The following is a 7,430-nucleotide window of genomic DNA, read 5'->3' as shown; positions in this document are numbered from 1 at the left end:
TTGTTTCTTTGTTATGGGGTGGGGCCACAACATTAGTAACAAAGAAACAGAATTAAAACTTTATTGTGGGGAGCTGCTACAGTGTTTTGGACAGGTTCAAGCCTTGGACTGATGAGAGGGCACAGTCCTCTCATTGCCACGGGCAAGTCCCAGCTTGGAGGGCAGGGCCCTCCCAGCACAATTATAGCCAACAGCTGTAGTTGTAAGCTTGAACCTATGGTCGGAACACGTGGCCCCATGTGCTTGAGTGATGTGGGCTTGATAGAGTTCAGGTGCATGTAGTTGGGTAGGATTGAAACCCAGGAGAATGTTTGTAAACATCTTGGTCACGCCCTTACTTTGCCTCTAGCATCTGCTATAAAATAAAGGCATGGCTGTGGGCGTGGTCGCTGTCTCTCAGAGAAGCAGCAATCCACCCAGACCCGGCTTTCATTCTCTTGTAGGTCTTTTGTAAGCCTCCATGCTCCCAGGGCGGGTTCCTGCCTCAAACTCCGTCCTTACAGGAAACAGCTTGGGGGTGGGTGCAGCAGTTGCCAAGACAATCCCTGTAGGGCTGACTTCCTTCCGCTTGGTTGCTGTTCATCTGTATGTGAGGAACACCACCCATGGTTTTTATATAAGTAGATAATAATTATTCTGCAGTATATATTCTAATATTTAATACCATATTACTAAAGCCGGTTTGGCTCAGTGGATAGAGCGTCGGCCTGCGGACTGAAAGGTCCCAGGTTCGATTCTGGTTGGGGGCATGTGCCTAGGTTGTGGGCACATTCCCAATGGGAGATGTGCAGGAGGCAGCTGATCGATGTTTCTCTCTCATCGATGTTTCTAACTCTATCTCTCTCCCTTCCTCTCTGTAAAAAATCAATAAAATATATTTTTTAAAAAAATACCATATCGCTATCATAGTGATCTAATTTATTATATTTGCTAAAATTGATTTTAAGTCTTTCCTATGAGAGAACCTACATTAATATATTCTTCTGTCAATGAATTGTTTCCCCCATTGGTAAAAAATATAAACAGAGTTCTTGTGCCTTTTATTTTGTTTTAAAAGTTATGTAACAGGAAAAACCTTCTGGGAAGCATACCAGACATAAGAGATTTGCCTGACAGTGCTGAGCCCACCTTTTTTATTCACCTTGACTCTGATAGATAATGAATTAGGAAGCTAGTGCTTACCAGAATCTTTTTCTCCGGAACGCCAATCTCCTTGGCCAACTGTTCCTTAGTAGCTTTATTAAGGTAGGGGTTTTGTTTAAACTGTTTCAGAAGGATATCCTTTTGACTCTGGTTGAAAACGTTGCCTTGCCAGGGTCTTTTCTGTAGTTCGCCTGATGAAGAGAAAATGGGGGGAGAAATATGAAGGATGTGCTTACGTATTAAAAACTGTGTGAGCATATGTCTTATGTTTATTTCAGGTTGAAAGCTCGTATGTCCAATGATTACAGTGGAACCCCTGTTCTGGAACTTACTTCATTCTGGAAGGCTATTTGAGAAGCAATTTGTTCGAAAACCAAATCATTCTTTCTCATTAGAAATCATGTAAGTTGAATTAATTTATTCTAGATCCCTAAGTGATTCCCTATTTAACCTTTCTTATATACAATAGGTCTAATATCCTGTTTAACCTATAAACAAATACTTCTTTTCTTAAATTTATTAAACCATCCCTACTAGTCTTAAATCACTTTCAGCACTCGTTCCAGGGGTGCAGCATCTTCCCTTTTTCACATATCATTGCCTCAGAAATGCTGTCAACTGCTTTTCGTTTATCCAAAACAACAGTTTTTCTACTTCCTCAATTGTCTGTCATCTTTGTTTTGTGAGCACTTTCACAACCTTAGTAGCATCAATGGCACTTGATGGCCTCTTCATGTTTTAAAATTGTGCTAACGATCCATTTCACTAGCAACAATAGCAAAACAAAACAAAATAACACCCACGAAGATATTCACAGCACAATTTCCTGAGATTTAAACAACTGGAGTGTTAGGGGTAAACTGACCTGCATTCTCTCCTTTGTTTGGACCTAGGAGATGCTTTTTGTAATGCTGATGTGTCAACAGGAAAGGGTTGTCAGATTCAGAATTGAAGTTTTGTTAGAAAGTGGAGACATTTTTTCCGTGAACAACTTTCGTAGAGAACTGAATTTTCAAGAACTAAATTGTTCGAGATGGGAGACTACTTTCAAGGGCTAAGGTTTGACTGTATTCCTTTCAAGGGCTAAGGTTTGACTGTATTCTTTATTTTTTCTTTAGGAATAGAGTTATAGTCATGCTAAATTGAAGACATATAGTTTGGATATATATATATATGTAAAAAAAAGACAGCCTATGGTCTGAGTTACCAAAGGAAGAAGTTACTGGAAATCCACGCAATTACATGCAAAGAGAATAGCAAGCAATAGGAGCCAGGAAAACTAATGGAAATAAATAACACAAGTAACACATGAAAAAACTTAATAGAATTAATAAAATATACAAAAACTGTTACTTTGTGATAAAAATAAATTTTAGGGAAATTACATATAAAATATTTAGGGATTCCATATATATTTTTCTTCATTTAAAGTGCCAACTTTGCCCTAGCCGTTTGGCTCAGTGGATAGAATGTCGGCCTGTGGCCTGAAGGATTCTGGTCAAGGGCCCATGCCTGGGTTGCAGGATCAATCCCCAGTAGAGGGCGTGCAGGGGGTACCGATCAATGATTCTTTCTCATTGATGTTTCTATCTCTCCCTTTCCTTCGTCTCTGAAATCAATAGAAATATATTTAAAATACAAAAATACATAAAGTGCCAACTTTGCCCTGGCCAGTGTTGCTAACTGGTTAGAGCGTTGGTCCACACACTGAAGGGTCTCAGGCTTAATTCCCGGTCAAGAGCACATATCTGGGCTGCAGGTTTGATCCCCAGCCTCCATGGGGGCATGTTCGGGAGGCAACCAGTTGATGTGTCTCCCTCACATTGATGTCTCTTTCCCTCCCTCCCTCTCTCCCATACTCTCTGAAGAGCAATGGAAAAAATATCCTCTGGTGAGGATTAACAAAAAATAAAGTGCCAACTTTAAAACTTTTGACAATCCACAGATGGGACTCATGGCTGTCTCTTACTATGTATGTTGCCCAGAAGGTTTTTCCTGTTGTATAACATCTTAAAGGGACAACAAATGGGCCCAGGTTGCCTGTCACTACTTGAGCCAATTAAGCAGAGGCAGGATTGAATCACATATGAGTGCTTATTCCAATAATGCCAGCAGTATGGGAGAGTAGCAGGTTGTTCATGAAAATCTGCTTTACCCGCCTCCCCCCATAAACTAGCTGCTTATATTGGGTAAAAAGACAAAGATTACATAGGAAAGTAGGCAAAGGGAATAAGAATGGGATGCAAAAGGAATAAAAATGGGTATTCAGGCATGGGGAAGTAGACAAAAGGAATAAGAATGGGTAAAATGATACAGATTAGAGGCAATTCGGGCGGGGGTGGGGTGTATTGTTTTGGCAACAAGGTTGTTAATCTTTCCATGATGATAGGCATTTCTTGAAAAAGGAGAATGGACCGAATTCCCAGGTCAACTCCCATGTCCTAGGGAGTACAACTCTCAGCCAGGTTAGAATGTGATTTCTCATCCAGCCAGGTCAGAGGTTGAGCATTGACTTATAAACCAGGAGATCATGGTTCGATTCCCTGTCAGGGCACAAGCCTGTGTTTCGGCTCGATCCCCAGCAGAGGGCATGCAAGAGGCAGCCCATGAATGATTCTTTCTCATCATTGAAGTTTCTAGCTCTCTCCCTCTCCATTCCTTCCTGAAATCTATAAAAAGATATTAAAAAGAAAAATGTGCTTTCTCTAACCAGAACAGAACAATCATGGTTAACAGAGCATGATTCATATTTCTGCCCCTAACATAATGTATCAACATAAAACACCCCAGACTCCAACAATCTATTTCTCTAATTGTGACTGAGTTTAACCTTAATAATCTCTGGAAAGAACACAAAGCATGTGGCAAAGAAGAGAGCAAAAAGCAGATGGCAACTTACCACTTGCAGTGCTGGTCAAACCCATCTTGGGAAGAAGTACCTGGATTCCACAGAGAGGAGAGGGGAACTGAGCAGCTCTCCAAGATCCAGGGTTTATAAATACCCAGCGTGACCCTCCCTTTTCTTAAATGCCCTCCTACTTAATCCCTTAATTAACTATGTAACACATTTAGAAAGAAATTTGAAGCAATCAGATTAAGAGGCAGTACAGATTCTACCAGGCAATTTTACATCTATCATATTTTCCCAAGATATGATTTAGAATTTACATGACTTAGAATCTATGCTCTCTACTTATACATGTATACATATATAAACATTTTTTCTCTATAATGTTTTAGAACTCTTGCTTCTTAATTACCTTTTGCTTGACAATATTATTTATAGTATGTAGATATCCTGACTTCTCTTTGTATTTTTTCTGTTTTCTCAGCTCTTACTGACACATTTCTTTCCATCGTTGAGGGTATGGCTTACATGTCTTCTTGGCTAGTGTATACTGCACAGTTATTAAGAAAACTCACTAATCTAGGTGTTGCTGCAAAGGTATTTTGTGGGTTGATTGGATTACAGAAACAGTTGGATTTGATTCTCAATAATCTGGGTGATGCAATCATTGAAAGTCTTAGGAGCAAAGCTTCTTCGTTCCCCAGGGAAAAGAAATCACACCTTTTACAGCAGATTTCTTTCCTGCCAGAGTGTCAGCCTGCCCTTCCACCAGCCTGCCCGAGAAATCTCATTCTCCCCTATCCAGGCTCCACAAGTATATAAGCCAATTCCTTAAATAAACTAGAGGCATATCATTAGCATATTAAGCTTTGATAGGTTGAACGGCCGACAGGACAACTGGACACTTAGCAGATTAGGCTTTTATTATATAGGATGTCTTGATGTGTGTGTGTGCACGCATATGTGTGTGTGTGTGCGCACGCATGTGTGTGTGTGTGTGTGTGTATCTATGTGCCCAAACACGTGTATAATTTCACTATGCAACTTGCATTCAGAACAGTCCTGATTCTGTTTCTGATTGAACATTAAATGATATAGATATTGGTATTGGAGGTGGTTCTATAAGAAGAGAGGGAGCCCTAGCTGGTTTGGCTTGGTGGATAGAGTGTCAGCCTGTGGACTGAAGGGTCCCAATTCCTATTCTGGTCAAGGGCACATGCCCGGGTTGCAGGCTCGATCCCCAGTGGGGGGCATGCAGGAGGCAGCCAATCAATGATTCTCTCTCATCATTGATGTTTCTATCTCTCCCTCTTCCTTCTTCTCTGAAATCAATAAAAATGTATTTTTTAAAAAAAGAAGAGAGAGAATCAAACCTGTGACCTCTTGGTGCATGGTTCGACACCCAACCACTGAACCACACTGCTGGGCGCTACTTCACTTTTGATTCTTAGACTTGATAAAGATCAAGATACCACTGAATCTTGATATTCTAAAATCTCAGGCCTCTCTCTGTCTGGATGCTTCAGGAAGATATGTAAGTAGATTTTCCTATGAATCATATTTTATTTCTAATATTCAATTTAAGAAGTTCAAAATAAAATGTAAAATTCTCAAGAATATAAACTTTATGAAATACAATGGAAATGGGTACATATGAAATATAGCTCTTCTCATTTGGTCCTGGGATCCTTTTCAGAACTGTTTCATATGCATATGACCATGACACACCAGCAGCAATTCCCCAGGAATAAGCTGGTTAAGCTACCATGGCTGGACTGCTAAGGATCTGGGAGACAATGGGAGATCCTGGGGTAAATGTTACTGAGGCTAAAACCTAGAAGCTTGACATAAGTAGCCAGAACCTTCATAATGGTATTTGGATTTTAAAATATCCTTGACTACCAACTATTATGTCATATCACATCTTCTTACCTCTAACCTTGCATCCAGCATAGCACACATTTCATTGAGGTTACTGGTTGGGACCTCAGTTCTCGTTGATGCAGAAAAGATTTCAAGGTCAATGAAAATAAAAGTAAAGCAAAGTGGGATTTATTGAAGATACACTCCAAGTGAGGAACGGGACAGTTGAGAGAGACAATGGGCCTGGAACTTTGGGGTTATATGGTTTAAATGAGGGATTTTCTGGGTTAAGACTTTCATTTGCATTTAGGGATGACTGACAGAAAAGGGTTACATAACTATATTTCTTCTGGGCATGCTCTTACCCATAATGCATACAGAAAAATCCATGTGTGTGTGAAAACAGAAATGTAAATTTTATTATAATTGAGGTCACGTCCTTTTCCTCTAAGCTTGCGCCAAGAACCTGAACCTGCCCGCTGGCGGTTTGCTGGGTGCTGGACCACACCCATAGAAGGCGGTCTAAAGGTAGTGTTGGTCCCACCCTTGTTCAGGCCCCCAGGGCAGACCCTACCCTCCAGCCACTCACCTCTAACTTCCTACCTAACAGCTGGGTTTGAGCTGTGAATCCTGTTAGTTCCCCAACCCCCACCTGGGACACCTTTCAGAGTCAAGGTGTAGGTTGCCTCCGAATCAACTCCTCAAGGAGTTCAGGAGGATGAGGCAGCTGTGGCTTCAGGGTTAAATCTGATTCACATTCAAGGCAGGGACAAAATAATCCACAATTCTAAACATCGTAATCCACTGGCCTCCTTTTGAGATGTTGTGTAATTACTTTATATAATGTCAATAAAATCAATAGAAAAAAATCAAAATTATTTTAAAGGAATGTCAAAATAAAATATTTGCTGGTTTCCTGGGTTTATTAGAAGACTTGTTAAAAGTCCAGTGTGTCTCAGTGGTTAGAGTTTCGGCCTTCACACTGAGGGGTCTCCAGTTTGATTCCTGGTCAAGGGCACATACTGGGTTAAGGGTTTGCTTCGGGAGGCAACCAGTCAATGTGTCTCTCACTTCGATGTTTCTCTCTCTCTCTCTCTCTCCCTCCCTCTCTTCTACTCTCTCTGAAAAGCAATGGGAAAAATATCCTCAGGTGAGGATTAACAACAACAAAAATAACAACAAAACAAAACAAATAAATGAAAACCTGTAATTATGCTGTTTGCAAATAGAATAAAATAGAAGCAACTAATTTGGTGCCACGTGGAAATAAACTAGAGGTTTATTATAATTCCTATTTTTGTAGGAAGTATAATCCTATGTGGTTTTCATTTTGGACATTACATAATCACTTACTAGCAATGAAAATAAAATAGAAAAAAATTATTTGGGTAGAGAGAAGAAGAGTGTCTTGCTGTGTTTCTGACTATAGTTGTAGACTTACTGGAGTCAATTTAGAGGTGACTCACTTCTGTTTTTAGGCTGTGTGGACAACCTTTCTTTTTTTTTTAGGGGAAAGAGAGGGGAGGGGAGAGAGATGGAGGAAAGAGGGAGGGAGGAGGGATAAAAGGAGGGAGAG

At 40.3% G+C, this 7,430-nt stretch overlaps 1 long non-coding RNA gene across 1 annotated transcript in view; it reads left to right on the top strand.

Annotated features, from left to right (window-relative positions):
- Positions 1-1,662, top strand: part of LOC106725481 — an 11,146-nt gene extending 9,484 nt beyond the window's left edge. Inside the window, exon 2 of the long non-coding RNA XR_001361374.1 lies at positions 1,422-1,662. This is a non-coding gene — a long non-coding RNA (uncharacterized LOC106725481). The remainder of the gene's footprint in view (positions 1-1,421) is intronic.
- The last annotated feature ends 5,768 nt before the right edge of the window (positions 1,663-7,430 follow it).

This window comes from Myotis brandtii, unplaced genomic scaffold, assembly GCF_000412655.1.
Source record: "Myotis brandtii unplaced genomic scaffold, ASM41265v1 scaffold165, whole genome shotgun sequence".
Classification (NCBI taxonomy): domain Eukaryota; kingdom Metazoa; phylum Chordata; class Mammalia; order Chiroptera; family Vespertilionidae; genus Myotis; species Myotis brandtii.
Note: the sequence above shows the minus strand (reverse complement) of the source record. Positions and strands in the feature narration are given on the sequence as shown.